Source organism: Schistocerca piceifrons, chromosome 1 (assembly GCF_021461385.2).
Source record: "Schistocerca piceifrons isolate TAMUIC-IGC-003096 chromosome 1, iqSchPice1.1, whole genome shotgun sequence".
NCBI lineage: Eukaryota > Metazoa > Arthropoda > Insecta > Orthoptera > Acrididae > Schistocerca > Schistocerca piceifrons.
Genome location: NC_060138.1, coordinates 124917159 through 124928177, shown reverse-complemented (window position 1 = coordinate 124928177; position 11019 = coordinate 124917159). Strand labels below are relative to the sequence as shown.

The following is an 11019-nucleotide window of genomic DNA, read 5'->3' as shown; positions in this document are numbered from 1 at the left end:
GCAAGTCAGCTAGTGTACCAGGACAGAAAATGAAGGTTTTCGATAATTATAGTCCGTATACTTTTCCAGGGATATAGTGCATCCATTAAATATTATCATACTTCTAAAGTTCGATAAAATACATGTATTAAATACTACTTCTGTAGAAAAACAGGGTAGTCTTACCAACAGTAACATTACACCTTCTGAATCCATGTTGAAAGTGATTAATGATTGGCCTAGATTCGATGTCTCAGACAATGTGGCAGTTTGCCCCTTCCTCTAAGGACTTTCCCACACCAATCATTATCCATAATGTCCTTCACAAGGAGATGTGGAGGCAACACTATGATAGATAGTTGAGTCCATCCAACGTTTCCCTTACTTCGCAACGAAACTTAGATTAGCTACCTCCCATGAATTGGTAAAAGTCCTGTTTTCTATACTGAATTACAAAGCTCAGGGGGGCTTTGTTTCTTTGGGAGCCAGTGAGACCTCTAGTATGCTGCAACTCATTCTGTCAAGACTTTGCAATTCGATACATGTTGTAGAAAACATCACTCCAGCTCCCATGTACATATGCAAGAGAGTTATACATTTTATAATTACTGGAACAGATGTCCTCTGCACCCTTCTCAGCAGTCACCCAGTCACAATAAAAAGGTGGATCTGCTTGGTAGTAGTGGTGAACTGAACGAAATTCTCTATCTTAGTCTGTACAATATGTCTCTCGCTAGCCAAGAGACTTCAATTCTCGATTACAACATTAATAGTGCATCTTTCATCTTTCCACGAAAATCTCCTAGCGTTTTGCTTATAGCTGTTCTCCTAATGAAACACTTGGCGAAGTTCATAAATTGTTGGAAACTGAGTTATTTGCCACATCATTCAATATCTTCTTCATTGAATATACTAGTATAATGAGTGCATGAAGTGAACATCCTAATATTCCATAAATGACAAGATAAATAATTAATGAGCTTGATAGCACAGTTGTTTACTGACATGATTTGTGTTCTGGAGGAAAAGAGCCAAATTTGTGTCTGGTCATCCAGCTTTATATTTTTATTAAGTTTCCTTTTAAGGTAAAGTATAGGACTGTTCCCATGTGAAGGAAGTGGCTGATTACCTTACTCATCTCCAAACAGTCTGTGTTTATACTCAAACCACATAGTTGAAAAGTGTCCAAACCAAATCTCACTTTAAATGGACACCCTAGCTGCAAACAGGCGTTGATGAACTTCATTGAGGACATGTTGAAAATGTGTGCCCCGACCGGGACTCGAACCCGGGATCTCCTGCTTACATGGCAGATGCTCTATCCACCTGAGCCACTGCGGGCACAGAGGATAGTGCGTCTGCAGGGACTTATCCCTTGCACGCTCCCCGTGAGATCCACATTCCCAACATGTCCACACCACTACATTCGTTGTGCGCCTAATAGATGTTTGCCCATCATACTCATAACTCGTGGCAGATTAGCCTACCAAGTCCCGTACGAGTTCGGGCATAGCGTGTGCATTTGCACAAGAAGGTCAATGGCCGGGAAGCCATATTTTAACTATATATGACGGAAGTATCTGTTCCCAAAAGAACAGTTATCGTGGATGACCATGCAGCTCTGCTAGAAATGAAATGATAATTAAATGGACACCCTAGCTGCAAACAGGCGTTGATGTACTTCATTGGGGACATGTTGAAAATGTGTGCCCCGACTGGGACCTGAACCCAGGATCTCCTGCTTACATGGCAGACGCTCTATCCATCTGAGCCACCGCAGGCACGGAGGATAGTGCATCTGCAGGGACTTATCCCTTACACGCTCCCTGTGAGATCCACATTCCCAATATGTCCACACCACTACATTCGTAGTGTGCCTAATAGATGTTTGCCCATCATACTCGTTACTCGTGGCAGATTAATCTACCAAGTCCGGTACGAGTTTGGCCATAGCGTGTGCATTCGCACAAGAAGGTCAATGGCCGGGAAGCCATATTTTAACTATATATATATATATATATATATATATATATATATATATATATATATATATATATATAACTGTTCTTTCGGGAACAGATACTACCGTCATATATAGTTAAAATATGGCTTCCTGGCCATTGACCTTCTTGTGCGAACGCACACGCTATGCCTGAACTCGTACAGGACTTGGTAGATTAATCTGCCACGAGTAACGAGTATGATGGGCAAACATCTATTAGGCGCACTACGAATGTAGTGGTGTGGACATGTTGGGAATGTGGATCTCACAGGGAGCGTGCAAGGGATAAGTCCCTGCAGACGCACTATCCTCTGTGCCCGCGGTGGCTCAGATGGATAGAGCGTCTGCCATGTAAGCAGGAGATCCCGGGTTCGAGTCCCGGTCAGGGCACACAGTTTCAACATGTCCCCAATGAAGTACTTCAACGCCAGTTTGCAGCTAGGGTGTCCATTTAATTATCATTTCATTTCTAGCAAAGCTGCATGGTCATCCACGGTAACTGTTCTTTTGGGAACAGATACTACCGTCATATATAAATCTCACTTTTCCTTTTGGGTTTATAAACTTACCTCCTGTATGATGGTAGTTTAAAATGGTACATATTTTGCTATATGATTAGTCTTTGGGACCTTATCTATAGATCTAATGTAGAAACTATAATTTTTTTAGCGTTCTTTGAAGAAACAATGTTTGAATGTAATGAAAAAGGGATTACGTTGCTATAACATATACCAATGACTGCAGTTAAACTTTTTTAAATACATGTGAAAATACACTGAACATGAAGTAGTAGACAGGAAGAAAAGTTCAGTTTAATCTGCATTATGGTCTACTTCCAATAAATGTGATACTGTGTAATTTCAGCAGAAAATAGCAAAAACATTCAGTATATTTGTGGCCAGCCATATTCACAATAAACTAAGACTCTCAATGCACCAGTTTTATGAGTCTGAACCGTAGTCATGCTCCAGAGACTAAATTTATGAGACAAAAAAATATTATACCATGATATCTGGTAGACACCCACTCATTGTTTCTCAAACTGTATTATTTTGCTGAGTGAAAGGTAAGCACGATTTCTTAAATATAAACTTAGTATCTCTTTTCACCATTATTAAATGTACTTAATCAACATATAAAGTGTGCTAGCCCCCGAAAAGTTTGGTATCATACCTCATACTGTTCATAATGCTCTCTCTCTCCCTCTCCCTCTCTCTCTCTCTCTCTCTCTCTCTCTCTCACACACACACACACACACACACACACACACACACACACACACACACACACACACACACACACACACACACACACACGCACACACACACATACAAGCGCGCGCGCGCGCGCCCGTGTGCCCGCTACACACTAGACTGTTGAATTACATCTCCCAAAATGATAAAATAGCACAAGCCACAGAAATAATACAGAAGTTCTCTGTCGATAGCTGAAAATTAAAATGTTTGGAAGAGCTGCAGAAGTGTTGATCAAAACTGAGCATAAATGAAAATAGGCGCCTTCTTTTGGAAGAAATGAACAGAAACATAATTCTGACATACATTGGTGTCAAGTAGTTCATACAGATAAATACAACACTGTATATGCAAAAAAGGAAAATGTATAGAGAAAATACATACAAGATAATAATATGAAAATTTTTGTGTGATGTCTGTTATTACAGCTGTAACGAAATGGTAATCCAATTATGTTGCAGTGATATAACAACTTTTTGGGCTACTAACACATATTTAACGAATTTACTGCAAAAAAGAGGACAGTTGATATACTATAGTTGAAACAGCAGTCCTTAATTGTAAAAACTGTTTGATAACAAGACAGGCATGGACTGGCTGGTTCATGTGATGTATCTGATACAACAGATAGGCTAACTTAGTAGATTCCTTTAATGGGGGGGAGGACGTCAAATGGGACAACTTGGAGCTGGAGAAGCACCAGAGGACATTTTAATTTCCACTGTCTATACTTTTGCAAATAAAATCATAAAACTTTGTCAGCATGACCAGGAAGGATTCAGGATTCGGACTCATAGCAGTGGAAGTTCAAAAACATAACAAAATAATTTTTCTTCCATGTGAAATTTCATCATTTTTTCACTTTCTATTGGCTGCATTTGTTGCTATAGGTACACTTTCCTTCACACATAAGAGATTCTTCGATAAATTTTGCACAGCATACATATCATACTTATAGGTGTATGAAACTCTAGAATTTATTTAATTTATGAAAACATGAATATCAGAGTGGATTTAGAAAGGACATATCTTGTTCAGAACAGATTTTCAACCTTAATTCCATAATTCGTCACAGACTTCAAAGATATAGTAGTAACGTTTATAGTTTTTAAAAAGGCATTTCACTCGGTTGATAGGGAAACGCTAGATAAAGTGATCAGAGAATTTGGTATCAAATCTAAATTATCAAACCATATTAGTACAACACTAACAGACATGTTATCAAAAGTAAAGTTCTGGGGTGAAATATCGAAGGCGTTCAAGATAAAAGCAAGTGTAAGGCAAGGTGATGGCCTGTCTCCATTCCTCTTTAACTGCATACTAGAGAAAATAGTAAGAGAATAGAAACAAAAACTAAAAGTACACAAACTATCACCAATCAGACTGGGAATTAAAAACAAAGGTATTGAAATTCACTGTTTACCATTTGTGGATGATTTTGCCATCCTTTTTGCAAATCTAACAAATGCTAGAATACAAATCAGTCTCTTAGAAGAAATAGCCAACAAAACATGTTTAAGAATATCTGTAAAAAAAACAAATTTATGACAAATATAAAAAGTGCTCCAGAATGCCTAGCAACAGATATTGGCCAGATAAAGAGGGTAAATAAATTTAAACATTTGGGAGAAATTATCCTGTAGAAGAAAGATTACATAAAATGGAGAGAGCTTTGGAACAGCTAGGAATGTCTACAATAAAAGGCATCTGTTTAAAAATTTGAAGATACAGCCTACAACACAGCAGTAAAACCAGAATGTCTTTATGCAAGTGAATGTTTAGTATTGAACTACATATTACACAAACTTGAAGGCCTAGAAAGAAAAATCATTCGAAAAATACTTGTGCCATCAAAAAATGCAACGCTATGGAAATTAAGAAGCAATAAAGAAGTGTATCACAACATAGAAAACATAAATGAAACACTACAAAAGAGATGATTGCTAGTTTTTTTGGACACTTATACAGAAGGAACAGCCACAGGTTAACTAAACAAATTTTTAAATATCTTTAGGACAATAAGTCAAAAATAGCCTGGATTCAAGAAGCTAAGAAAGATTTGGAAAGAAACAACATATGTGACGAAGATGCAACAGAAAGGGAGATTTTCAAATGGAAGGTGTTAAAAATGAAAGGATTCCAAGGCAGGACGGAGAAGAAGATAGGGTCAAAATGATCTGAGGAGAGAAGAAGAGTACATAGTGAAAAGATGAAAGAATACTGGAGGAAAAAGGAAGAATAACAAAGAAGGAGGCATTGAAATTGGTGCATAGTCCTCAGATGACCCATACGAAGAAATAAAGAAAAAAGAAGTATGAGCTTTTACATTTTAAACTCCATGTTTAGAACAAACTCAAATTTTATAGCTAATTATCTCAATTTCTACCACTGTTTTTAATAGGTTTGGAAAATTCTATAGTTTTGCATTAAGGAGTTTGTGTTTAATAAGCATACCAAACTTGAAAGTAATAGGATATTAATTTTGGTTGTTAAATGTACCCAAGTACAGAATTTCTTGTTTTGCAGAAAATGGTCGTTAAAGTTTCTGCCTGTGTTTGGCATTCTTTTAGAACTGTCCAGCATCATAAGTAGGTTCTTTTTCATTTTCTAAAGCAATTTTCTTCTTTTCCACATTCCTATGATGCACTCTTCTTGATTTTATCACCTCTAAAAATGATTTATCTGCTTTCACTACACGCTCTCTGTCTATCGCATACAAAGCTTTGATGCAGTTCACTCTGGACTTAGTTCCCATTTTCTCTAAAACATATTTCCTGCTTTGCACATCATCATTAAAACATTAAACTGGATCATAAAGACCAATTTCTTCCCAATGAAATGGTTTTTGGCGATCTTTTCCATGCAGATTGTCCCTGAACATGGGTTTGATGGCTTCCATTACAGCAGTTGGTAGAGAATTCCTGTGATGATATTCTTCACCACCAGCAATTGACGTTTGGTACCCACATCATGATTCAGTTCCTTTTGGGCACAAGTTGTGGATAGGTTTACTGTCTGTTTATTGTCTACTTGCTTCATATTTTTCAAGTCCCCAGTGTTCCTTCTTATTGCCACACCATAATATATTTGCAGCTTGTCAGTTTCTGCATCTGTCATTCACCCTCTCACTTTTATTCCCTTCACACCAGATAATTTTTTTCCTGACGAATCTTGTCTCAGCTTTCTAAGTGCAGTGCCAAGTCTTTTACGTATGTGTCCCACACATTCTAACTTCTGTATAATAGTCTCAGCTCCACATGGAGCACAATTTTGGGCTTCAAGGAAAGCTTTACTATCACCATCACCAAGGTACCCCACATACCGCAGGCCATGGGAGGCAACAGATCTAGTAAAGAAGCTAACAACTCCCTGCACTTCTGTACCTCTACTTGAGCCTTTATAGTTCATAGTACATGCATGATCTTGAATCAATTTCATACAATTGTGCTCATCACTTCAACATCTAGTACTTTGCCAGTGTCAACAGATATTAATGTGACAACACCATTCAATGAAGTGTGCCCTATTTTTTGCGAGGTACCATCAAAAGCGGCCACTATGTCCCTGTCACCATCATTTTTGGTAACAGATTCTTCTGCAGCACTTTTCATTGATGATTCTGCAACTTCTTTTACAGCCCCATGCAGTAAGGCATAATATCTCTCAAATTTTGCTCGAGGAAGTGGAAGATTCATCACTGCACAAAGTCTTCTTGCTGCTGTCTGTCCTCTACCAATACAGCGCATGTCATACGCTACCCTCAAATTCATGTCATAACCTTGGTTTACGATTTTAGATGTCATGCAAGACGCACCAACGTTGCACTTGCTGCATATCACCTTTCCTGGCACACTCCTCTTCCGCCACAGAAACACACTGCACACGAAAGCAATACTTGCACATAACATGGTCCAATATTATCTGTGACAGTATGTTAACATCAACAATAATATTACACGAACCTTCAGATTGGGTGTCTCCATTTTCATTAGCACCAAAAACAAATTTTCGTCTTGAAGCACCCGGCGGTGGTTTGTTTACCGGCTCTGAGAGGTTGCAGTCTTGAGCCACTGGCGTAACATTTGTTGAACCAGCCTTCACTGTGTATCAGTTGCCCTGGCGAAGTTTTTTACGGCTGAAGCAACGAATTTTAGGTATCTTGTGCGATAATATGCCACAAACGAACACAAAACAACACAGACAAATGAAAATCGCTTCGAAATTCACAACAGAGAACAAACAAAATCGGCGATCAATAATGCACGTCGATAGCAGCAGAGAAAGTATCGAAATCAGTAGTCCTTTGTTTCACATAAGACAATCTTCGGTACAAACATAAACATTCGAATTCTACAGAACGAAATACGCTTACGTATGACAGAAGAATGCTGTACAAAGGAGTGTGGCGCTGCATCTTGGTACACTTAAGACCAAATAACGTGCCTTATAATCTCTCAAATATATAACTTTTGCACCTCAAACTATTCAGGAAGATGTACGCTACAAACTAGGCATATTTTTGAAAAATCGAATTTTTTAAATTTTTGACGTCCTACCCCCTTAAGGAATCTCAATTTGCTAGCAGCATATGTTTAGTGTTTTATTCTTACTTCAAGAAACGTAGCTTTTGAAACACAGTTGCAGGAGCCAACTTTCAACAGGTCAAAGATAAGATTTGCTTTTTGTGCATCAGTCGTCGAAACTCCTGGTCCAATCAGAGGATATACTCCATCACTTTCTTGCTCAGTCTCATCTTCTAGGCTACCTAAAAGTATGCGAGAATATGATAATCCTTTAGAAACGAAAATATCTGCAGATTTACAACAATGTTTATTTAAATTGCATAGACATTTATAAGACACTTTTGGTTTTGTGTATCTACTTCTACATAATCACCACTGCAGGTTGGTTCTGCTTTCAACCTGGAACTTCACCTTTTACCATCGATGTGGTTAATGTTTTCACAGATAGATCACAGAAATTCATTTCCATCTTCTTCAGATCTCGCTTTTTTATAATTAGGTGGAACATTTATACAAAGCTTCATATTTAAGTTGTGGAAATATAGCATACTGTTAACTGGGTAGAATTTTTATATTCCTGTATCGGACTTTCTGGCACTGTAGCACGACAAATGGAGTCTTCGATATACCTTTAATGTATTATAGCCTTGAAACTGCATATTTGTGCAGTAAGCAAATACAAATACGACATTCACGAAATACAGAACGATACCTTCGGAAACTGTGAAATCGATATTGTACTGCACGATGTGCTTTTGCGCAAATGTGCAGTTTCAGTATTATAGCGCATTAAAGAGTTATCCAAGAGTTGTCCCTTTCCTTCTTTTTTTTTTTTTTTTTTTTGCTGCAGTGGTTGGAGGTCTGATACCTATATATAACAATTTAACTGTTGATTGCACATTTCTCCTAAAAGTAAATCGACAGGCAAATACACAGAGGTCCAAACTTCGTTATAGAGTGAAATATTAAAATTTCATAGAACATTTTTTTTTAATCTTCGGTGTATTTGTGTACTGTCTCAGATTTAAAAATTATCTTAAATTTTTGCATCACTAATTCTGTTTTGAGCAACTATGTTTACATGATCAACAATGTTATCAGCTTAAAGCCCATCGATAGGCAATGATTTTTCTGTCCAGATATCTGCATAAATGTCTGTGCATGCAGTAGATTTCTGCTCATACATTGTACTCACACAGCACAAGTTCCAGTCTATTGATCGACCCCCATCTGTCGGCATAGAAAAGAAATTTCAGTGGCAAGCGACTACGCTGTTGTAACCTGAAAATATATTTAATTTATTCAGGAACGGAGGAAATTCTATTGTGTTCTGTGTTCACAACTTCTGTTGAAAAAAAGTGCAAAAAACGTCAATAGACAAATAGGCCAAAAAACGTAATCTACACTGGCTGCTTAAGCAAAGGCAGTTTCAGATGAATTTGGAAATATATAATTATCTTTTGATGCTCATAACTCCTCCTAAGATACGGAAAAATGCAATTTCTCCACATGAGCAGATCACTGGCAACAGGAAGGAGCAACAAGGGTGAAGAATTTTCCACTGTAATTTCGAAACATACCCAACACATACAAAGCTATGATTTAGGAGTGCAAGTAGAGTACTGTACTTCGTTTCTAAGAAGCTACAGCTAATATGTTTACGGTTTTAGACATGTTATATTCTCAGAAATAATATACATGGCCAATGAGCTGTAATTTAGTTTGTTTCTGACTTGGGTTTTTAATCCGCACTATAATATAAAACTCGATTTTGAACTCTAGACATGGATTCACAGTCAGTCTGGGAAGTTTTACTTCTATCATTGTAGCAGTGAATTCTACGGTTTTCCTCTAAATCATTCTTTTTATGAACCATATATTACTTTAAGAAGCACTGCAAAACAATTGTAATAAACTTTATGTCCTTAACAGCACTGTTTCCAGATCTTCCATTATCAACTTAACATAATATTATTATTGTACACTTCTTTAGAACAAACAGAGCCTACTTTTTTTTTTATTAGACTGTCCCTCAAGTTTGATATAAGATAGTATTGAGTTAAAGGATGCTAGCAATTCCTAGGGTCCGGATCGAATATATTTCATTACTTTGACTTACTGTTTGTGGTAAACAGTCCGCAACGAGTTTGTTTATTTTATTACCGTTTCCTTGTGTGCTTTAGGATACAATGCTTATAATTTCCCTATTGCACAAATGTAAGCAACTGCCTTCTTATCTTTATCGCTATATTCCACAAACATGTATGACTGCTAGACATTGCGATAAATTCAGCAACGAACTGTCTAGAATATGTCACTTTAAAATTAACTGTGCACTGAAAGACGGGAAACACTAGTCTGAACAAGCAGCTGATTCAGACACGTTTTGCGCGCCAGATTTGCGGCGATCTCCTGTCCACACGCTCCAACGTGTCTGCACAGATGTGAAATTAATCCCCAGATTTGATCAATCTCGCTCCAATCTTCAATTCCTTGTCCTAGATTTATGCACATTTTACATGTGCGAATATCCTGTTGATATGCAACGATCTGTCTACATAGATGTCATGTGCACAAACAGATCATTGCGTGTGGACTGGCCCTTAACTTTCTCTACAAAAATATTAGCTTAATCTTCCTGTTTATTTGTGTTGACTCACCAATATGTTCTGAGCCCTGGTCTTCATCAGTGAACTTCGCGTATTCACCATCACGTGCATTCATCTCATGTAGCACAGTTACCCTTGTATGTTAATCTGTCAGCGTCCACTACGCACTAATTTACCGATATCATTTATAACTGGAACATATTAATGCACAGAAAATCAATATTTTCATGAGGAATCATATTGTAACTTCTTAGACGACACTTCCAATTTTGGATTTTGTTGATTGCTCTGGCTTATACCTCTATTACAGCTTTGTTTAATAGAATTTTCAGTTTCACGGCAAATCATCTAAGGACAAACCAAGTTTATTTTCATTATTCAGAAATATCTTTTGATCTACCTAAAATCTATTCCTCTGTGTAAGAACTATTTGAAATAGCCATTAAATACAGAGCTGCAGTATGATATAAATAAAGCAACAGGTACGCTCGCCGATATTAGTACAGACGGCCGTGTACAGGTTATTTGTGAATTGTAACGGTTGTGAATTTGGTAGTGATGCGCTGTTCTTTAAAGAGGCGACGGTTGAGATCGTTGGAATGTCGCGTCCTGTGTGTAGTGTTTCTCCATCTTTGATATTCGCTCCAGAGATA

At 37.5% G+C, this 11019-nt stretch overlaps 1 non-coding gene across 1 annotated transcript; it reads left to right on the top strand.

Moving 5' to 3' along the window:
* The first annotated feature begins 2296 nt into the window (after positions 1-2296).
* On the top strand, positions 2297-2371 carry Trnat-ugu. Its single transcript has one exon. It is a non-coding gene; the product is annotated as a tRNA-Thr (tRNA).
* Positions 2372-11019: the final 8648 nt, after the last annotated feature.